Source organism: Haemaphysalis longicornis, unplaced genomic scaffold (assembly GCF_048455015.1).
Source record: "Haemaphysalis longicornis isolate Haplotype H1 unplaced genomic scaffold, Haemaphysalis longicornis Haplotype H1 scaffold_27, whole genome shotgun sequence".
NCBI lineage: Eukaryota > Metazoa > Arthropoda > Arachnida > Ixodida > Ixodidae > Haemaphysalis > Haemaphysalis longicornis.
In genome coordinates, this window is record NW_027526325.1 from 2,798,200 (window position 1) to 2,822,064 (window position 23,865).

The window sequence follows — 23,865 nt, forward strand, 5'->3', positions numbered from 1 at the left end:
ATCACAGCCTGGCGACAGCAGTTTTCTACTTCGAGCAACGTCGTCGTCGAGCGTCACGGTTTACTCCGCTGCAGCCAACAGGCAAGCGAGTACGTTCATGACTTTGTTGCTGCTTTTCAGGATATCGCTTTGCACGGTTCGTTTGCTTTACCAGATGACGTTCTTCGAGATTAATTGCAATACCGGTGTTGCTTCCAATCGCATACGCGAGCGTTTGCTACTCGAAGATGCCACAATTTCTTTCGAGAGCACAGTTCGCATCGCGCTTTAGTCTGAGCAAGCAGATGAAGAGTTGAAGGAATTTTATGCTTCGGTCGAGCCGGTTTGTGTGCGGCGTTGAGAGTACGGAAATTCTTGAAGGAAATACCTCACTGCCGGCAGAGCATTCTCATCAGGCATTTCGGGCAGTGCAAGCTGTTCAGGTGCGCCCCCGGGGAACTGCCCTCTCATCGCCGCAGAAATGGGAGTTCCGTTTTGCCTCACTGTTTCCGGTGCCGATCGCGGAACCACCGCGCATCAGCGCCGCAGTGCCCACTGCACGGCAACAGCTTTTTGGTTGGTGGTCGCAAAGGCCACTTTGAGAATGTGTGCAACCGCAAACCGCAAGTGCGAGGCAGGGGTCGGGAAATTGGACTGATGACAATGGTTCGTCATGTAGCTGTGCCGGGGAAGTTTGTACTGTGCAGCATCCTGCTTGTGGGGAGTCTACAGGGGGATTATCCGGGTCGTTTAGAATTTCAATGGCGAACGCGGCGCGGTGTCTGTATTCTGCAGCATCCACATAGACCAAGTCGGATGGAGCGGGGAGTCGTTTTTACAGAGCACGTGCCCTCTTTTCCCTGCGGCTCGCGTGGTATATGGGATGCACGTTTGGGGGTATTGGTTTAATTATAAGCTTTGCATGGGTTTTAGAATGGAGGAGAATCTTAGACTCAGGGCAGTCAATGTGACGTATACCTAGCCGCGGGAGAATATGGGTTCCAGTGGGAGTTTTAGATAAGCGGACGACGTAATTGTAAAGGTGGGCTTCAATAAGCTCTTTTGTCGTATTGTGCACTCCAAGACCTTAAAATCTGGCAGTGGGTGTGTTAAGGGGAAGGTGGAGGACACTTTTATATGCCCTTCTGATGAGCCGAGTGACCTTATCTAATTCAGTGGCAGTCTGGTTCAGGTAGGGCAGAGAATACGTTGTCCTGCTGATAATAAAAGCTTGGATCAGCCTGATCCTGTGCTTTTCCTTTAGACCCCTGCGGCGGTTCGGGATTCGTCTTATGAGTTCTAAAGTTTGAATAACGTGTTGTTCTAAGTTTCGGAGGAATTGTGCGGGAGTCCGATTATTTTGGTTAAGCATCCACAGTATTTTAAGGGTAGAGACCTGTGGAATCGGGTTGCGTTTTATTAAGTGCGAATGCACTTTATAAGCGACCCTGAATTCCGTTGACCGCCGTCCGTTCACATAGCAACAGCTGCGGGTGCGCGCGCTCCTCGTCTTCCTTGGCAACGGGGGGAGATGGCACATACCCACGTGGGGAATTGGCCAGGAATCTCCTCGTCTTCCTTGGCAACGGGGGGAGATGGGCGCGCGCTGCCTGGCCGCTGACATGGCACATACCCACGCGGGGGATTGGCCAGGAATCGGGCGTGAGAAGGGCTAATGCACCCGCCTAAAGGAGTACTGACACGAAATTTCAAAGCTGAGATCCGCTCTAGCAATCAAGTACAACGACAACACAAATAGGTGTCTGTGCATGGCACATACCCACGTGGGGGATTGGCCAGGAATCGGGCGTGAGAAGGGCTAATGCACCCGCTTAAAGGAGTACTGGCACGAAATTTCAAAGCTGAGATCCGCTCTAGCAATCAAGTACAACGACAACACAAATCGGTGTCTGTGAATAAATGCATCTTTCTTTCTTTGTAGTTGTGTGTGTGTGTGTGTGATCTCTCTTTCGCGAACATTACCGAACCGCGCAAATTCAAGTCGTGCATTCGCACTTTCACATTCTTCCCCTCGGGGAAATGCGGGGAAATTTTTTGAACTTTAATGTCGGGTGATACTTTAGATCTGCTTTTTGGTTGTAGCAGAAGGAGTTCGGAATTTCTGGGGGAGCAAGCGAGTCCCCATTTGGCAGATTCTTCTACTACTGTCTGAAATCCATCATGTAGGGCCTCCTCTATATGGGAGTCGCTTCCGCAATTGACCCACAGTGTGACGTCGTCGGCGTAAAGGCTGAATTTAAGACTGGGAGTTTGCTCAAGGCGGCGGGGGATGTTAAGTATGGACAAATTAAACAACAAGGAAGATAGTACCGCTCCTTGAGGCGTTCCTTTGGAGGGTAGATAGACCGTGTCGGAGGTAATGGCACCGGTCTAGAGGATGGCACTTCGGTTGGACAAGAACCTGCGTATATAGTTGGAAGTACAAAGCCCCGGGTTGGTGGTCCAGTCATTATGGCATCGTAGGACAGGTTATCAAAGGCCTTGATCAAATCTAAGGCAAGGATAGCCGGCTTGTTCAAGTGGTTTTTGGGGATTATGACTTCGCGGAAAATTTTGAAGGCGGATGACCTGCGTGGACAGGCCCGAACGGAAACCGATCATGGAGTGGGAGAGGGGGTAGAAATTTTGAATGTGGGAAACCAATCGTGCATGATTGATATTCTCAAACAGCTTTCCCACGCATGAGGTGAGGGAAATGGGCCAGAGGTGTTCCAAAGCAACCGGTTTTCATGGTTTGGGAATAAATATGATTTTAGCATGTTTCCAGGATTGTGGCTGAGTGCCCTGTTGCCAATAATGGTTGAAGTGGCCTATAATAGTTGTTATGAAGTGGTCATCGAGATTCTTCAGCATTTTGTTGGTTACTTGATCAGGGCTTTGTGCCGACCCCGATTGCAACTTGAGTAAGGCTCCTCGTACTTCTGGTTCAGTTATTTCCCTGTTCATATACGAATTTAGAAGACCGGTGTAAGGGGGGAGACGGTTGCTATGGCCGTTGGGCAAATACATTTCCTTGATCTTATTAACTAGGTCTGCATCCGTGCCTGGGAATCTCTGCATGATGCTAGTGAGATGATGGGCTTGATCTGTTTTTGAATGGTTCGGGTTCAGGAGGTGTTTGAGAAGCTGCCATGTCCGTTTCTTCCCCAGATTGCCACGCATCTGGTTGCAGATTTCGCCCCATTGATGCTGAGAAAGTCGCAGTGTGTATGCTTCCAGTTGCGCGAGTTTACGGCGTAACCTGCGGTTATGTTTGCTTCGTCTCCAACGTTTTGTATGTTCTTATAGGCGTGCCGCAGGTGTTGCAGATGAGCATCTATGGTCTCCGAAGGTATGTCTGGGTCGGCGGCTTTTGTTACGGCTCGCGCGTCCGTAACGAGTTTCTTTACCCACTTTTGCAGATATAATGGTTTATATACTACCGGTGTTTCTTTGTGGGCTGCTCGACAACTCCTGAACTCGTCCAAATTTGTGAGGAGCTGCTGGCGGGGGCGAGTTGTAATGGTGTGGGCAAGGGTAAGGTCAGTTTGTATGATGAAAAGCTCACTTGAAGGGTGCTATCAGTCATGCTCCAACTGGCATTTTTGACATGGAGTGTAAAGGTGAGATCTGAAGTGGAACCTTTTTCCGAATTGTGGGCGATCCGGGTTGGAGCAAATAAAAAATGATGGATCTGCACCTGGTCCCAAAGGTCTCTTCCTTTTTTTGTGCATGTGGAATAACATGGGGCGCGAATCGCGCGCAGAGTGTGTGTTACGATGCACCGCCAGTCATGCCTGTTCCCGGCCGACGAACTTAAGCATTATTCCATTTTATGTATCGTATATTGTATAGAAGCGTTCAACAATGGCGTTTTTCCTCTCGGTATGGCACCCACTTCTTGTGATGTTGCGGATTTCAGTATTCCCCCGCTGGGACAACACCACCTTGACTGCTTGCAAGCACTCTAGACCTGCAGTTCAAGATTGTAAAAAAAAACCACAACTTAACTGATGACGCGACAACGCCCCACAAGGTCATTCCCGTCAAAGCACAGGCCAGTTCAACGTTTTCCACTGATTGTACCTCAATCACCGCTGATTAGCGCCAATGACAATTATTCCTATCACCGTTACATGAACATTCTCATCAACGCAAAGAAGTGGCGCCCGAACATTCCTCCTGAAGCCTACTTTCCTACCCCAATGTGCCGGGATCCTCGGAGACTCCACTTACCTACCGACTCAGCCGAAGGATTTAAGGCGAGACAAATGCAGTGAAGGATCCAAGTGACTTAAGTTGTATGTGCCACTCCGCACCGATCATCATGATCATCATCATCATAATAATAACCACCATCATCATTTTCATCTTATCTAAGCCCACTGCTGGGCAAAGGCCTCTCCCATAGATCTCCAATTATACGGTCCTGTGCTAACTGGAACAAATTTATTCCCGCAATCTTGATCTGATCTGCCCACCTAACTTGCTGCCATCCTCTGCCACGTTGGCATTCTCTTTGGATCCACTCCTTATCCTTAATGTCGAACGGTTATCCTGACTTCGCAATGCATGCCCTGCGCACACCCAATTTCTAATTTGTGCTGATATGTCCTAAAACCGCGTTTACTCCCAAACCCACTCCGCTCTTTTCTTGTCCCTTAATGTTACACCTATCATCTTCCGTTCCGTTGCTCTCTGATTCGTCCTCAGTTGAAGTAGAACCTTTTTAGTGAACCTCCAAGTTTCTGCCGTGTACGCGAGTACGGGTTTGTTGCAGCTGTCATACACTTTCTTCTTCAGAGACAATGGTAGGCTGCCATTTATTACCTAAGAATGGCGGTCAACCGCACTGCACCCCATTCTGATCCGTCTAATTATCTCTGCCGCATGGTTGGGATCCGGGGTCACAACTTCGCGTAAGTAGATATATTCGCGTACTACTTCCAATGCCTCGCCATCTATATCCAATCGACGTGCTGTCCCGAGGTTATTGAGCATACTTTTTTGTCGGTGTAATAATTTTCAAGCCGACGGTTCTCCTCTGCTTGTCCAGTGAGGTAAGCAAGTTTTGCAACTCCCAATTACTTAGCAGGGCAACATCATCAGCAAATCTGAGGTTACTGAGGTAGTCTCCATTACCCTTATATCTACCAGTTCCCAATCCAATCTTCTGAATACCTCTTGTAAAATGTTCTCTTTAACATTGGAGAGATTGGGTCTCCTTGCCTGATGCACTTCTTTTTAAGTATTTTATTGCTCTCCTTATGGAGGACGATGGTAACTCTGAACCCATTGTAGATATCACCTAGTGTTCTCCCGTACTGCTCGTCTACACCCTGCTTCCGCAATGAATCCGTGACAACTGAGGATTCGGCCGAGTCAAATGCTTTCTCAAAATGTAGGCTATATAATTGGGCTCTGGGCTCTCCGCGAATCTATGTACGGTTTATTCTTGAGCAGGCTTACGAAACCGTGCTTGTTCATTAGGCTGACTGAAATCAAAAGTAGCAGACATTCTGTGTGTGATTACCTTGGTAAGTACATTTTAGACGACTGACAGTAAGCTGATCGGCCTGTGATTTTTGTGATCGGCCTGTAAGTCCTTCATGCCACCTTTCTTGTGGATTAGGGTGATGTTCGCATTTTTCCAAGTTTCCGGCACACTCGCCGTCATTAAAAATTTAGTATACAGGCTTGCCAGTTCTTCTAGTACAATTTTCCCGCAATCCTTGAAGAATGCTATTATCTGATACTCACCGGGTGCTTTGCCGCCTTGTATTTCTTTCAAACCCTTCTGTAGTTCTTCTGTCGTTACTTTTGGGATGTATATTTCCTCTGAACAACTTCCTCGTTCGGTATTGTCCTCGATGTCGCGGTGAGTGGACAGATCGCTTTAAACTCCTCTGCTGCTACAACTATTTGTTCCCAATTTGTGAAGACACTGCCTTGCTTCTGTCGAAGTGCATACATCTGAATTCTCCCCATGCCTACACGGCTCTTCACTGCTTTCTTGCTGCCTGCTCAATCATGCATGCTCAATCGTCTCCATACTATACATTCGTGTGTCAGCTGTCTTACGCTAATTGATAGTCCCTAACTGACAGCCTGGTAGTTCTGTTCTGTCAGCTGGGGTGGAGATTGTCATGCTTTGCCACGCCGTCATCAACTCTTTCGTCTTCTTGGAACGTTTACCAGTGTTCTCTCTGGCCCTCGTACCTCCGCGGTATTCGGCACACTGCGTGATTATGCGTGCAACATTGTCGCTGGCATCCTGTGTCGCAAATTCTGCTTCATCGGTGGGGGCGCCCTAATCTGTGGGGGCGCCCTAATCTCAGTGGACTTACATTGGCCCGTGTCGTGAGCCTCTCGAAATAGCTATCTTCGCTATCTCCATGTCTCACCTTTTCCTAAATGAACTGACATATTTCCGTTCTGAAGTGGCGCCTTACTCTCAGTGGACTTACACTGGACCGTGCCGTTAGCCTCCGGAAATGCGCCATCTTGGCTATCTCTGTGTTCCCCTATTTCCTAACCTGACTAACATATCTCCGTTATGAGGGGTGCCTTACTCTCAGTGAACTTATGCTGCCCTGTGTCGATATGCGCTGAAAATGCGCTATCATCGCTACCTCTCTCGCTCCTTGTTTCCTAACCCGAGTGACATATCTCTGTTTTGAGGGGGCGCCTTACTCTCTGTGGTCTTACACTTGCCCGTGTCGTGAGCCTCTCGAAAGAGCTATCCTTGCTATCTATCTGTCTCCCCATTACCTAAATGGACTGACATATTTCCGTTCTGAAGTCGCGCCTTACCCTCAGTGGACTTACACTGGACCGTGTCATAAGCCTCTAAAAAAGCTATCTTCACTCTCTCTCTGTGTCCCCCTTTTCAAACACGACGGAATTATCTCCGTTCTGAGTTGGCGCCTCACTCTCAGTAGACTTACACTGCCGCATGTCGAGAGCCTCTCGAGGTAGCTATCTTTGCGATCTCTTTCACACCTTTTAACTAACCCGACTCACAGATCTCCATTCTGAGGGTGTGCCTTACTCTCAGTGGACTTACACTGGCCCGTGCCGTTAGCCTCCGCAAATGCGCCGTCTTGGCTATCTCTGTGTTCCCCTATTTCCTAACCTGACTAACATATCTCCGTTATGAGGGGCGCCTTACTCTCAGTGAACTTATGCTGCCCTGTGTCGATATGCGCTGAAAATGCGCTATCATCGCTACCTCTCTCGCTCCTTGTTTCCTAACCCGAGTGACATATCTCTGTTTTGAGGGGGCGCCTTACTCTCTGTGGTCTTACACTTGCCCGTGTCGTGAGCCTCTCGAAAGAGCTATCCGTGCTATCTATCTGTCTGCCCATTACCTAAATGGACTGACAAATTTCCGTTCTGAAGTCGCGCCTTACCCTCAGTGGACTTACACTGGACCGTGTCATAAGCCTCTAAAAAAGCTATCTTCACTCTCTCTCTGTGTCCCCCTTTTCAAACACGACGGACATATCTCCGTTCTGAGTTGGCGCCTCACTCTCAGTAGACCTACACTGCCCCATGTCGAGAGCCTCTCGAGGTAGCTATCTTTGCGATCTCTGTCACACCTTTTACTAACCCGACTCACAGATCTCCGTTCTGAGGGTGTGCCTTACTCTCAGTGGACTTACACTGGCCCGTGCCGTTAGCCTCCGCAAATGCGCCGTCTTGGCTATCTCTGTGTTCCCCTATTTCCTAACCTGACTAACATATCTCCGTTATGAGGGGCGCCTTACTCTCAGTGAACTTATGCTGCCCTGTGTCGATATGCGCTGAAAATGCGCTATCATCGCTACCTCTCTCGCTCCTTGTTTCCTAACCCGAGTGACATATCTCTGTTTTGAGGGGGCGCCTTACTCTCTGTGGTCTTACACTTGCCCGTGTCGTGAGCCTCTCGAAAGAGCTATCCTTGCTATCTATCTGTCTCCCCATTACCTAAATGGACTGACATATTTCCGTTCTGAAGTCGCGCCTTACCCTCAGTGGACTTACACTGGACCGTGTCATAAGCCTCTAAAAAAGCTATCTTCACTCTCTCTCTGTGTCCCCCTTTTCAAACACGACGGACATATCTCCGTTCTGAGTTGGCGCCTCACTCTCAGTAGACTTACACTGCCCCATGTCGAGAGCCTCTCGAGGTAGCTATCTTTGCGATCTCTTTCACACCTTTTAACTAACCCGACTCACAGATCTCCGTTCTGAGGGTGTGCCTTACTCTCAGTGGACTTACACTGGCCCGTGCCGTTAGCCTCCGCAAATGCGCCGTCTTGGCTATCTCTGTGTTCCCCTATTTCCTAACCTGACTAACATATCTCCGTTATGAGGGGCGCCTTACTCTCAGTGAACTTATGCTGCCCTGTGTCGATATGCGCTGAAAATGCGCTATCATCGCTACCTCTCTATCTCCTTGTTCCTAACCCGAGTTAGATATTTTCCTTCGGAGGTGGCGCCTTACTCTCAGTGGACGCACACTGGCCCGTGTCGTGAGTCTCTCAAAATAGCTATCTTCGCTATCTCTCTGTCTCCTGATTTCCTAACTCGACTGATAAATTTCCATTCTGAGGAAGGGAATTACTCTCAGTGGACTTATACTGGCCGGTGTTGTTAGCCTCTCTAAATGGCTATCTTCGCCATCTCTCTGTGTCACCTTGTCCTATTTCGACTGACATATCTCCGTTCGACTGACATATCTCTCAGTGGACTAGCACTGGCTTGTGTCCTGAGCATTTCGAAATAGCTATCTTCGCTAACTCTCTGTCTCACCTTTTCCTAACTCGAGTTACATATCTCCTTTTTGAGGTGGCGCCTTACCGTCAGTGGACTTACACTTGCCCGTGTCGTGCACATCTCGAAATAGCTATCTTCGCTATCTATCTGTCTCACCATTTCCTAACTCGACTGACATATCTCCGTTCTGAGTTGGTGCCTTACTCTCAGTGGACTTACACAGGACCGTGTTTTGAGCCTCCGGAAATGCGCTATCTTCGCTATGTCTGTGTTCCCCCATTTTGTAACCTGACTAAGATATCTTTATTCTAAGGGGCGTCTACTCTCATTGAACTTATGCTGCCCTGTGTCGCTATGCCCCGAAAATGCGCTATTTTTGCTACCTCTCGGTCTGCTTGTTGCCTAACCCGACTGACATTTCTTCACTCTGAGGTGGCACCTTGCTCTCAGTAGACTTACACTGACCTGTGTCGTGAGCCTCTCGAAATAGCTATCTTCGCTATCTCTCTGTGTAACCTTTTCCTAACTAAACTGACATATCTACGTTAGGAGGGGGCGCCTTAGTCTCAGTGGAATTACACTGGCCCGTGTCATGACCCTCTCGAAATAACTATCTTCGCTATCTCTCTGTCTCGCCTTTTCCTTACTCGCCTGACATATCGCCGTTTTGAGGTGGCGCCTTACTCTCAGTGGACTTACACTGGCCCGTGTTGTGCGCCACTCCAAATAGCTATCTTCGCTATCTCTCTCTCACCATTTCCTAACTCTTCTGACATATCTGCTTTCTTAGTTGGCGCCTTACTCTCAGTGGACTCATACTGTACCGTTTTGTGAGCCTCCGGAAATGCGCTATCTTCGCTATCTCTTTGTTCTACTATTTCCTAATCTCACTAAGATATCTCCATTAGCTGCCTTAGCTAAGATAACTTAGCTGCCCTGTGTCGCTATGCCCCGAAAATGCGCTATCTTCGCTACTTCTCTGTCTCCTTGTTTCCTAACCCGACTGCAAATCTCCGTTCTGAGGTGGCGCCTTACTCATAGTAGACTTACACTGGCCCGCGTCGTGAGCGTTTCGAAATAAATACCTTTGCTATCTCCCTGTCTCCCCTTTCCTGACTCGACTGACATATCTCCGTTCGGAGGTGGCACCTTACTCTCAGTGCACTTACACTGGCCCGCGTCGTTTAGCCTCTGGAAATGCGTGATCTTGGCTATATCTGTGTTCCCCTATTTCCTAACCTGACTAAAATAACTCCGTCCTGAGGGGAGCCTTACTCCCAGTGAACGTATGCTGCCCTGTTTCGCTATACCAAGAATATGCGCTATCTTCGCTACCTGTCTGTCTCTGTTTCCTGACCCAACTGATATGTATGCGTTCTGAGGTGGCGCCTTACTCTCAGTGCACGTACACTGGCCCGTGTCGTGAGCCTCTCAAAATAGCCATCTTCGCTCTCTCTGTCTCCCTATTTTCTAACTCGACTGACATATCTCTATTGTAACGTGGCGCCTTTTTCTCAGTGGACTTACACTGGCTCATGTCGTCAGCCTCTCGAATTAGATATCTTCGCTATCTCTCTGTAGCACCTTTTCCTAACCCGACTGACACATCTCCGTTCATATTAGGCGCCCTACTCTCAGTGGACTTACACTGGGTCATGTCGTGAGGCTCTCGAAATAGCAATCTTCGCTATCTCTTTGTCTCCCTTTTTGCTAACTCGACTGACATATCTCCGTGCTGAGGTTGCGCCTTACTCTCACTTCACTTACACTGGCCCGTGTCGTGAGCCTCCGGAAATGCGCTCTGTTCGCTATCTCTTTGTTCCCCTATTTTCTAACCTAAGATATCTCCATTCTGAGGGGCGCCATACTCTCAGCGAACTTATGCTGCCCTGCTTCGCTATGCCCTGAAAATGCGCAATCCTCGCTATCTCTCTGTTTCCTCTTTTGTTAACCCGACTGACATATCTCTGTTCTGGGGTGGCGCCTTACTCTCAGTGGACTTACACTAGACCGTGTAGTGAGCCTCACGAAATAGCTCTCTTCGCTATCTCTCTGTCTCCCCTTTTCCTAACACGACTGACATATCTCCATTCTCAGGGGGCGCCCTAATAACAGTGGACTTACACTGGCCCGTGTAGTGAGGCTCTCGAAACAGCTATCTTCGCTAAGTCTCTGTCTCCTTCTTTCCTAACCCGACTGACATATCTCCGTTCTGAGGTGGCGCCATGCTCTCAGTGGACTTACACTGGCCTGTGTAGTGATCCTCTCGAAATGGCTCTCTTCGCTATCTCTCTGTCTCACATTCCGTAACCCAACTGTCATATCTCCGTTCTCAGGGGGCGCCCTAATCACAGTGGACTTACACTGGCCTGTGTCGTGAGGCTCCCCGAACAGCTATCTTCACTACCTCCCTGTCTCCTTGTTTCCTAACCCGAATTACATATCTCCGTTCTGGGGTGGCGCCTTACTCTCAGTGGACTTGCACTGGCCTGTATCCTAAGCCTCCGGAAATGTGCTATCATGGCTATCTCTGTATTCTCCTATTTCCTAACCTGATGTGATGGTGAATGGACGTTCGTCATGCTTTCATATGCTGTCGGAGGAGAAAGGAGGCGACAGAGACATTGTGAACGGAAAAAAGAAAATACGTTTATCTGTCCCACTTGTCCTGAGTTACTGGAGGTAGAAAACAAAATACATCGGCATTTCGCGTCAGTCTCACATGAAAATTGACCACACAATACAGTTCGGCAATGCTCGAGCTACTGTCTGTTCTGCCCCACACCAACGTTCCTCGCGAGTAGGGTTCAGAATATTAAAGGCGTCGTCTCACGGACAGGTCCCGACGCCTTTTTAGGTTTGTCGTCGTCCGTTGATGTGACCGTCCTAGTGAGTGAGGACAGGGGTGGTACGACTGCTGCCACTGGATCGTCCCCGGCGCACAGCTGCTCTACCGTGTGCGGCGCTTGCCACGGGGCACCGCACCGATGTCGCTTCCCAGCTGAGCTCGCGAGAACCACGTCCCACGAACGACCCCGGAGGTGAGCGCCTCGGTAGCGTCGGCCAAGGCCCGCACTCGGCAACTGCGCCCTGGCAGGAGCCGCTCGGCAGGCCGCCCCTTGGTCCTGGAACCAGCCTCCAGGACCGGATGAGTATGGCACGCCCTGGGTGGAGGTCCGCAGCAGGAACGACGGCAGGTCCTCTGGAACGTCCCCCAGCCCGTGGCTCCGTGGCACGAGCCTCTTCGTAGTTCCCACTCGTAGCCCTTCTGGCTTCGTTCTCCGCTTCCCTCGATTTTTTCCCAGCTGCCATGCCACCTGCCCACCGCCCGTTGTCTTCCCTTCAGGTTTGCACTTGTAGCTAGAGTCCACTCACGGTCCATGTCACAGTGTAATAATTAAAAAAAAACACTACACACAAGAGAAAAAAACGAAACTTAGGTCTTTTCCGCACAATATCCCCCTGCTCGAGGAAGTTTGGAAAGAACAACTTGTCCACAAGCGCACGGAGTACGAATGCACACACATGTCCAGAAGTAGATAAAAAAACATTGCTCACAGATGTCCGTTCAGTTCAGGGAAAATGGCACGAGGAAACTAAAACTGTGCAAACGAGTTCGTTTTGAAACGGTGGAACTAAGCGATGAGAGGGTAGGTGGAATTCAAATGCGGCTTAGGTAGTCGGCACGTACGTTGTCGGAGCCCCTAATGTATTCCACCACGAAGTCATACTTAGTGAGTAACAGACTCCATCGGAGCACCTGGCTATTTATTTGTTTCGCAGAGTTTATGTAAGCGCGAGGCTGATGGTCAGTTTGCAGCATGAATCTTTTTCCAAACAGATAAACATGAAACTTTCGAATGGCCCACACAAGTGCCAGCACTTCTCTTTCCATCGTGGAGTAGCGAGCGTTTCGCTGTAGGAGCTTTCGACTTGCGTAGGCTACTGGATGTAAGACCCCTTCGTGGCGCTGCATTAAAACAGCTCCAACACTAGAGGATGATGCATCCGTTCGTAGGATGAAAGGCTCCTGCAAGTGCGGTCACCATAATACCGGGCTCGATGATAGGAGCCGTCGTAGTGTAACAAATGCTTGTTCATGAGATTCTTCCCAGGTGATTTTGTTAGGACCTCGTTTTCTGGTTAGTTCCGTCAGAGGCGCGACCACAGTGGAGTAATTGGGTACGAAGTCCCGGTAATATCCAGTTAAGCCAAGAAAAGTACCAACTTCTTTCTTCGTCTGTGGTCTTTTTGCCGCCTGGATTTTTTCTAACGTCTCAATCTGGGGCCTCAGAAGATTGTTCCCCACAATGTGCCCCAAAAACTTTACTGCAGCGAAAGCCACCTCACTTTTGGAAGGCTTTATCGTCAAATGAGCAGCCCTAAGACGTTCCAGAAACAGGGTGAGCGTGGTTATGTGCTCTTCCAAGGTTTTGGTAGCTATTAGCACATCGTCAAAATAGTGATAGATGTTTGGCATCCTTCTACAACTCGTCTCATCAGTCGGGTAAAGACCGCAGATGCTGTCTTGATGCCGAACGGCATGAATCTGAACTGATAGAGACCAGAAGAAGCATGGAACGCGATTAAGGATTTCGATGCGTCTTGCATGGGCACCTGCCAGTACCCTTTCGTGAAGTCGGACTTCGAGAAGTAGCGGCGTTGGCCCAGTTTGGCAAACATCATGTCCACTCGAGGTATCGGTTTGTTGTCCGTCACTACGACTCGGTTTAGCTGCCTGAAGTCGATACAGAGCCGAATGCTCCCGTCTTTCTTCTTCACCACGACGATCGGTGCTTGATAAGGTGAATCCGAAGGTTCAATTATTCCTTGCGCTAACATGTCCTGAACTTCCTGCTCTACAGCGTCTTGGATAGCAAATGGTATGGGGTGTGACCGTACCTTTACCGGCGTTTCCGTGGTTAGGCCTACTTGCGCTCGACAACGTTTGTTTTTCCCGGTTTATCCGAAAACACGTCGGAAAACTCTTCGAGCAGTATATTAATCTGGTTTTTCTGCTGAGCGCTCAAGGTCGTTGCTACTTCTACATTTTCATATGTTTCTATAGTATTTAGAGTAGCAAAGGGTATGTCCTGGTCATCAGTAGTGTCCGCCTGAACAGTAACGGCGTCGTGTTGCGGTACAGCTGTCTCGGACTCTCTTTCCTCGTACTTCTTTAGAAGGTTAATGTAAAAAAGGCTCCTCCGGCCCCCAAGGTCTATCAGGTAGTCATATTCACTGTGTTTGGCGACTATTGAGAAGGGTCCCTTTCATGTTAATATTAGCTTGTTCTTATCTGCAGTTAGAAGCAGCAGTACCTTGTCCCCTGGTGCTAGTTATCGAACTTTTGTTCTTCTGTCTTAATACTTGTTTTGTGTCATTTTTGCCTTCTGGAGTTCTTCATGCGCCACCTTGCAGGTGTTCTGCAGTCGCTCCTTAAGCTCTACGATATATGCGTATGGTGTCTTCGTATCGCAATCAATGTTGGCCCCTGTCCACAGTTCCTTAGGAATTGACATCGGGCCCCGTACGAAGCGACCATAGAGGAGATCGAATGGGGAGAATGCCAGGGTCCTTTGTGGAACTTCACGGTATGCGAAGAGCAATGGAGCTAGGTATCTATCCCATTGTTTCTGCTTTTCCTGACACATACGGCGGACCATTTGTTTTAGAGTTCCATTAAACCTTTCCTCCAGTCCGTTGGCCATGGGGTGATAGGGAGTTGTGGGTAGTTGCCGAAACAAGAGCAGTCGCCCGAGTTCCTCCATAAGGTTCGAGGTGAACGACTTCCCACGATCGCTCACTATTTCTCACGGAACTCCTACACGGGAAGACATTTATACAAGCTCTTCTGCTACCCGCTCGGTCTCAATACTTGGTAGTGCTACCGCATCCGGGTAACGCGTAGTGAAGTCTACCATCGTTATTATGTATCGGTTTCCCTTAGATGAAGTTGGGGACAGAGGGCCGATAACGTCAATTGCGACCCGCTGAAATGGCGTGTCGATGATGGGCATACTTCCCAAAGGAACTCTACCGACGAGGTGTGTTGGTACCGTCCTTTGGCAGATGTCGCACGACTTTACAAAACGTATAACATCGGCCTGTACACCCGGCCAATAAAATTCTTCAAGGACCCGGTCTGCAGTCCTTTGTTGCCCCTGGTGACCAGCCAGAAGACCTTCATCAGCCATCTTCATCACGCTGTTCTGGAGATCCTTGGGGACTACAAGTTGCTCCAAGTCTCGCCGTTCTGCCGTGTGGTGGCGTCGGAAACGAACGTCATGTATCAGCATAAACTCAGTGACGGCCGGATTTTTGGACCTGATTTTCCTTCCCACAGCCGTGAAACAAGTTTCCAGCGTGGGGTCTGCGCGCTGCAATTTCCGTAATTCTTCCGGGCTGATATCTAAGGGGTTGATTTGTGGCACAAGCAGTTCTCTTGGCTTTTTCGCTTTTTTCTTTGCAGCTGCTGACACGTTCCCTTGCCGTTCTCTATTCAAAGCAGTCGTGTCTTTAGGTTCTTCTTTACGGCCAACATGCTCACGGTCAGTCTGAGAGAGACTCGGTCGTTGTTCCGGCTTTGCGATATGGTGCGGGTCGGCACGTACACCTGGAACGTTTCCCAGCACTACTTCGTACAACGGGTTCTCCATGCAAACAGCAAGCACCTCTCCCCTAAAGAGTGGCGAATCGACGTACACCCTAGCCTCTGGTAGGTTCTTTGCAGACCGGTCTAGTAAGCGGATGGTACGGGTGCTACGAATCAGTTTGCAGTCTGGAACCAGTGAACGTTTCACTACTACTGTATTACATTCAGTATCCCGTAATACAGTAACAGGTCTTCCTTCCAGATAGCGCTGAACTGTCAGTAACGGCTTCGAGCCTCCATCGCAAGTTGTACTGTTTTGGGTACCATCGCACATGTCATGACTACAATTGACCTGTTGCTTGTCATTCCCAGGTTCCATCGTTTCGTCATGCTGCGCTTTCTGGGGTCCTAAGACGGAGCATGATGCTTCCCCACGTTTTACAGAATTTGCAGGGCAATTCTCTGGTTGGTGTCCTGTCCTCATACACTTCCAGCACAGGGGTCACATCTGTGCTCGTGATTTTGACCAACAATCCGAAGCTCGGTGACCCAGCTTGTTTCACAGAAAGCAAAGCGGCTTTCCTTTGCTTTCGTTCGCGGTGCCAGCTTTGGAAGCAACCATCGGTGGTTTCCCCTTTTCTGCCTTTCCTCGAGCGAGATTCACGATTCCTTAAGCTTCCAAATACTGATCTGCTGCTGTCGCCAACATTCCCTTCTTATTACTTACCCGCTCCTTCAGGAAGATCGCCAACCTCTCGCCGCACCGCCTGAGAAATTGCTCGGAGATCATCTTGTCTCGTAGTGCGTCGTAGGTCTTCGGAGTCTTCGCCAGCTCTTGCCAATGGTCGAAGTACCCAGAGAGACGTCCCACGAACTGTCGACCCACCACAGCATTCTCGGGTCGCGCATCCCTAAACTTCAAGCGGTAACCCTCTTCCGTGTATAGGAACCATTGGAGCAGCGTTTGCTTGAGCTTTGTGGAGTTCGTGCTGTCTTGAGCAGACATCCGCCCGATCACGGTCAAGGCTTCTCCCGTCAGGCATAAGCTCAAAGACAAAGCCCACTTGTCGGTTGGCCACCCTTGGCTCGTGGCAACCCTTTCAAATCTCCGGATGTATGCGTCCAGCTCATCCGTACCCTCCTTATAGGGAGGATACATCTTGTGCGGGGTTTTAAAACTCTGACCGAAACCTACACTCTAATCCACCAAACTCGCGCTCGGACGCTGCGCCTCCGAAACTCGGCGTCGCTCCTCAAGGAGGAGTCTCTCAGCCTCCATGCGGGCAATTTCCCGCTCATGCTCAGCCTGTGCTGCTATGCGTGCCTCTTCCCTTTCTTTTGCTCGTTGCGCCCTCATATCTTTTTGTTCATCGGTCACCCATGCCCGCAACGCCTTTCCACTCAGACCCATCTCCTTTCCTAGCTCCACTAACGTTCCCTTCTCTTCCATTCTCGTCCTTACACAAGAACAGCGTGAGGCTCTGAGATGTTGCGAGAGAGATTTGTCCTGTCGCGGATGCCAGAAATTGTGATGGTAAATGGACGTTTGTCACGCTTTCATGTGCTGTCGGACAAGAAAGGAGGTGACAGAGACATTGTGAACGGAAAAAAGAAAATACGTTTATCTGTCCCACTGGTCCTGAGTTACGGGATGGAGAAAACAAAATACAGTCGAGTCCTCTCATAACAATAACGAGGTTTCTTAAAAATATTATTGTTACAACCGATTATTGTTATAAGCGGGTTATGCCGAAAATAACAAAAAAAACATGACAAACAAGAGCATTTAATGAGGGGAGCATGATAGACAAGAGCACTTAATGAGGGGGAAGTGACCACAGAACAGGAACAGTGACAACAGGCAAGGAAAACGATGCTGGTAAGCACCAGAATCGGAACACGTGCAAACGGCGGAGCTGGAGACGTGGCCAAATTACGAACAATAGGGGAGGTCGGCACAGTGCTCACAGCGCTGCTGCTGTGAGCACTGCAGTGCTCACAGCGCTGCAGCAGGAGATCTTCCTTTGGAACGTCCCCCAGACCGTGGCTCCGTGGCGCGAGTCTCTTCCAATGTCCCAGTCGGAGCCCTTCTGGCTTCGTTCTCCGCTTCCCTTGATTTTTGCCAAGCTCCCTTTCCACCTGCCCACCGCCCGTCGTCTTCTCTTCCGGTTTGCACTTGTAGCGAGAGTCCACTCACGGTCCATGTCACAGTGTAATAAAAAAAACACTACACACAAGGAAAAAAACGAAATTTAGGTTTTTTCCTCCCACCTGACTAACATATCTCCGTCCTGAGGGGCGCCTTATTCTCAGTGAACTTAGCAGCCCTGTGTCGCTATCCCCCAAAAATGTGCTATCTTCGCTATCTCTCGGTATCGTTGTTTCCTAAACAGACTGCAAATCTCTGTTCTGAGGTGCTGCCTCACTCTCAGTAGCCTTGCACGGGCGGGCCCGTGTCATGAGCCTCTCGAAATAGCTATCTTCGCTATCTCTCTGTCTCAACTTTTCCTAACATGACTGATATATCTCCATTCTGAGGGGGCGCCTTACTCTCAGTGAACTTATGCTGCCCTGTGTAGCTATGCCCCGAAAATGCTCTATCTTCGCTACCTCTCTCTCTCCTTGTTTCCTGACGCGACTGCAAATCTCGGTTCTGTGGGGGCGCCCTACTCTCAGTGGACTTACACTGGCCCTTGTCGTGACCCTCTCGAAATTGATATCTTTGCTATCTCTCTGTCTCGCCTTTTCCTAACTCGACTGATTTATCTCCGTTTTGAGCTGGCGCCATACTCTCAGTGGACTTACACTGGCCCATGTCGTGAGCCTCTCGAAAAAGCTATCTTGGCTATCTCTCGGTCTCAACATTTCATAACTCGACTGACATATCTCCGTTCTGAGCTGGCGCCTTACTCTCAATGGACTTACACCGGACTGTGTGGTGAGTCTCCGGTAAGGCGTTATTTTCGCTATCTTGGTGTTCCCCTATTTCCTAACCTGACTAAGATATCTCCATTCTGAGCGGTGCTTTAATCTCAGTGAACTTATGCTGCACTGTCTCGCTATGTCCCGAAAATACGCTATCTTCCCTACCTCTCTGTCTCCTTGTTTCTTAGCCCGACCGACATGTCTCCGTTCTGGGGTGGCGCCTTACTCTCAATGGACTTACACTGGACCGTGTCGTGACCCTCTCGAAATAGCAATCTTCGCTATCTCTCTGTCTCGCCTTTTCCGAACACGACTGACTATCTCCGTTTTGAGGTGGCGCCTTACTCTCAGTGGACTTACACTGCCTCGTGTCGTGAGCCTCTCGAAATAGCTATCTTCGCTATCTCTCTGTCTCACCATTTCCTTCCTCGACTGACATATCTTCGTTCTGAGGTGGCGCCTTACTCTCAGTGGACTTACACTGGCCCGTATCGTGACCCTCTCGAAATAGCAATCTTCGCTATCTCTCTGTCTCGCCTTTTCCTAACACGACTGACATATCTCCCTTTTGAGGTGGCGCCTTACTCTCAGTGGACTTACACTGCCTAGTGTCGTGAGCCTCTCGAAATAGCTATCTTCGCTATCTCTCTGTCTCACCATTTCCTTCCTCGACTGACATATCTCCGTTCTGAGGTGCGCCTTACTCTCAGTGGACTTACACTGGGTCGTGTCGTGAGCCTCTAGAAAAAGCAATCTTCGCTATCTCTTTGTCTCTCTTTTTGCTAACTGGACCGATATATCTCTGTTCTGAGGTTGAACCTTACTCTCAGTGGACTTACACGGGCCCGTATGCTTATCCTCGGGAACTGTGCTATCTTGGCTATCTCTGTATTCTTCTATTACCTAACCTGACTAACATATCTCCGTTCAGAGGAGCGCCTTACTTTCTGAAAACGGATGCTGCCCCGTGTCGCTATGCCCCAAAAATGCGCTATCTTCTCTACCTCTCTGTCTCCTTGTTTCCTAACCCGACTGACATATCTCCGTTCTGAGGTGGCGCCTTACTCACAGTGGACTTACACTGGCCTGTGTCATGAGCCTCTCGAAATAGTTATCTTCGCTATATCTCTGTCTCCCTAATTCCTAACTCCATTGACATATCTGCGTTTGGAGGAGGGGCCTTCATCTCAGTGGATACACTGGGCCGTGTCGTGAGCCTGTCGAAATAGATATCTTCGCTATCTCTCTGTCTCCCCATTTCCTAACTCGACTGACACATCTCTGTTCTGAGGTGGTGCCTTATTTCTCAGTGGACTTACACTGGCCTGTGTCGTGAGCCTCTCGAAATAGCTATCATCGCTATCTCTGTGTGTCACCTTTGCTTAACCCTACTGACATATCTCCGTTCTGAGGTGTCCCCTTACTCTCAGTGGACTTACACTGGCCCGTGTCGTCGCCTCTCCAAAAAGCATTCTTCGCTATCTCTCTGACTCACCTTTTCCTAACCCGACTAACGTATCTCCATTCTGAGAGGGAACCTTACTCTCAGAGGACTTACACTGGCCCGTGTCGTGATCATCTCGAAATGCCTGTATTCGCTATCTCTCTGTTACACCTTTTCTTAACTCGACTGACATATCTCCATTCTGAAGTGGTGCTTTACTCTCAGTGGACTTGAACTGTCCCGTGTCCTGAGCCTCCGGAAATGCGCTATCTTGGCTATCTCTCTGTCGCACCTTTTCCTAACTCGACTGACATATCTCCATTCCTAATGGGCGCCTTACTCTCGGTGAACTTATGCTACCCTGTGTCGCTATACCCCGAAAATGCACTATCTTCGCTACCTCTCTGTGTCCTTGCTTCCTAACCCGACTGACATATCTCCGTTCTGAGGTGCTGCCTTGCTATCAGTACACTTACACTGGCCCATGTCGTGAGCCTCTATAAATTGCTATCTTCGCTATCTCTCTGTCTCAACTTTTCCCAATACGACTAACATATCTCCATTCTGTGGGGGCGCCTTACTCTCAGTGGTCTTACACTGGCCCGTGTCGTGACCCTCTCGAAATAGCAATCTTCGCTATCTCTCTGTCTCGCCTTTTCCTAACACGACTGACATATCTCCGTTTTGAGGTGGCGCCTTACTCTCAGTGGACTTACACTGCCTCGTGTCGTGAGCCTCTCGAAATAGCTATCTTCGCTATCTCTCTGTCTCACCATTTCCTTCCTCGACTGACATATCTCCGTTCTGAGGTGGCGCCTTACTCTCAGTGGACTTACACTGGGGCGTGTCGTGAGTCTCTAGAAAAAGCAATCTTCGCTATCTCTTTGTCTCTCTTTTTGCTAACTGGACTGACATATCTCTGTTCTGAGGTTGCACCTTCTCTCAGTGGACTTACACTGGCCCTTATCATTAGCCTCGGGAACTGTGCTATCTTGGCTATCTCTGTATTCTTCTATTACCTAATCTGACTAACATATCTCCGTTCAGAGGAGCGCCTTACTCTCTGAAAACGTATGCTCCCCCTTGTCGCTATGCCCCGAAAATGCGCTATCTTCTGTACCTCTCTGTCTCCTTGTTTCCTAACCCGACTGACATATCTCCGTTCTGAGGTGGCGCCTTACTCACAGTGGACTTACACTGGCCTGTGTCATGAGCCTCTCGAAATAGTTATCTTCGCCATATCTCTGTCTCCCCAATTCCTAACTCCATTGACATATATCCGTTCGGAGGGGGGGCCTTCATCTCAGTGGATACACTGGGCCGTGTCGTGAGCCTCTCGAAATAGCTATCTTCGCTATCTCTCTGTCTCACCATTTCCTTCCTCGACTGACATATCTCCGTTCTGAGGTGGCGCCTTACTCTCGGTGGACTTACACAGGGTCGTGTCGTGAGCCTCTAGAAAAAGCAATCTTCGCTATCTCTCTGCCTCACCTTTTCCTAACTCGAATGACATATCTCCATTCTGTGGGGGCGCCTTACTCTCAGTGGACTTACACCTGCCCGTGTCGTGACCCTCTCGAAATAGCAATCTTCGCTATTTCTCTGTCTCACCTTTTCTTAGCCCGACTGATATATCTCCGTTCTGAGGGGGCGCCTTTCTCTCAGTTGAGTGAAACTGGGTCGTGTCGTGAGCCTCTCGAAATAGCTATCTTCGCTATCTCTCTGTCTCCCATTTCCTAACTCGACTGATTTATCTCTGTTCTGAGTTGGCGCCTACCTCTCAGTGGACTTACACTGGCCCGTGTCGTGAGCCTTTCGAAACAGCTATCTTGGCTATCTATTTGTCTCACCTTTTCTTAACTCGACTGACATATCTCTGTCCTGGGTTGGCGCCTTACTCTCAGTGGACTTCCAATGGCCCGTGTCGTTAGCCTCCGGAAATGCGCCATCTTGGCTATCTAGGTGTTTCCCTTTTTCCTAACGTGACTCACATATCTCCGTCCTGAGGGGCGCCTTACTCTGTGTGAACCTATGCTGACCTTTGTCGCTACGCCCCGAAAATGCGCTATCTTCGCTACCTCTCTGTCTCCTTGTTTCCTAACCCTACTGATATATCTCCTTTACCCTGGCCCATGTCGTGAGCGTCTCGAAATAGCTCTCTTCGATATCTCTCTTTCTCACCTTTTCCTAACCAGACTGACTTATCTCCGTTCTGATGGGTACCAGAATCTCAGTGGACTTACATTGGCCCGTGTCATGAGGCTCTCGCAATAGCTATCTTCGTTATCTCTATGTCTCCTCATTTCCGAACCGGACTGACATACCTCCGTTCTGAGATGGCGCCCTACTATCAGTACACTTACACTGGCCTGTGTCATGACCCTCTCGAAATAGCAATTTTCGCTATATCTGTGTCTCTCCAATTCCAAACTCCACTGACATATCTCCGCTGGGAGGTGGCGCCTTACTCTCAGTGGATACACTGGCCTGTCTCGTGAGCCTGTCGAAATAGATATCTTCGCTATCTCTCTGTCTCCCCATTTCCTAACTCGACTGACATATCTGTGTCCTGGGGTTGCGCCTTCCTCTCAGTGGACTTACACTGGCCTGTGTCGTGAGCATTTCGAAAGAGCTATATTCGCTATCTGTTTGTCTTACCTTTTCTTAACACGACCGACATATCTCTGTACTGGGGTGGCGCCTAACTCTCAGTGGACTTACAATGACGGCCCGTGTCGTTACCCTCCGGAAATGCGCTATCTTGGCTATCTCGGTGTTCCCCTATTTCATAACCTGACTAACATATCTCCGTCCTGAGGGGTGCCTCACTGAGTGAACTTATGCTGCCATGTGTCGCTACGTCCCGAAAATGCGCTATCTGTGCTACCTCTGTGTCCTTGTTTCCTAACCCGACTGATATATCTCCTTTACCCTGGCCCATGTCGTGAGCCTCTCGAAATAGCTCTCTTGGATATCTTTCTATCTGACCTTTTCCTAACCCGACTGACATATCTCCGTTCTGAGGCGGCACCATAATCTCAGTGGACTTTCAATGGCCTGTGTCGTGAGCCTCCGGAAATGCGCTATCTTTGCTTTTTCTGTGTTCCCCTATTTTCTTACCTGACTAACATAACTCCGTTCTGAGGAGCGCCTTACGCTCTGTAAACGTATACTGCCCCGTGTCGCTATGCCCTGAAAATGCGCTATCATCGCTACCTCTCTGTCATCTTGTTTCCTAACTCGACTGATATATCTCCGTTCTGAGGTGGCGCCTTACACTCAGTGGACTTGCACAGGCCCGTTTCCGTAGCCTCTGGAAATGTGCTATTTTTGGCTATCTCTGTATTCTAATATTTCCTAACCTGACTAAGATATCTCCGTCCTGAGGAGCGCCTTACTCTCAGTGAACTCAGCTGCCCTGTGTCGCTATGCCCCGAAAATTTGTTATCTTTGCTACTTCTCTGTCTCCTTGTGTCCTAACCCGACTGCAAATCTCTGTCCTTAGGTGGCGCCTTACTCTCAGTAGACTTACACTGGCCCGTGTCGTGAGCCTCTCGAAAAAGTTGTCTTCGCTATCTCTCTGTCTCAACAGTTCCTAACTCGACTGACATATCTCCGTTCTGAGCTGGCGCCTTACTCTCAATGGACTTACACTGGACCGTGTCGTGAGTCTCCGGAAATGCGCTATCTTCGCTATCTTGGTGTTCCCCTATATCCTAACCTGACTAAGATATCTCCATTCTGAGGGGCGCCTTGCTCTCAGTGAACTTATGATGCCCTGTGTCGCTATGCCCCGAAAATGCACCATCTTCCCCACCTCTCTGTCTCCTTGTTTCTTAACCCGACCGACATGTCTCCGTTCTGCGGTGGCGCCTTACTCTCAGTGGACTTACACTGGAACGTGTAGTGAGCCTCTCGAAATAGTTCTCTTCGCTCTCTCTTTGTCTCAACTTTTCCTAACACGACTGACATATCTCCATTCTGTGGGGGCGCCTTACTCTCAGTGGACTTACACTGGCCTTTGTCGTGATCTTTTCGAAATAGCTATCTTCGCTATCTCTCTGTCTCGCCTTTTCCTAACACGACTGACATATCTCCGTTTTGAGGTGGCGCATTACTCTCAGTGGACTTCCACTGGACCGTGTCGTGAGCCTCCGGAAATGCG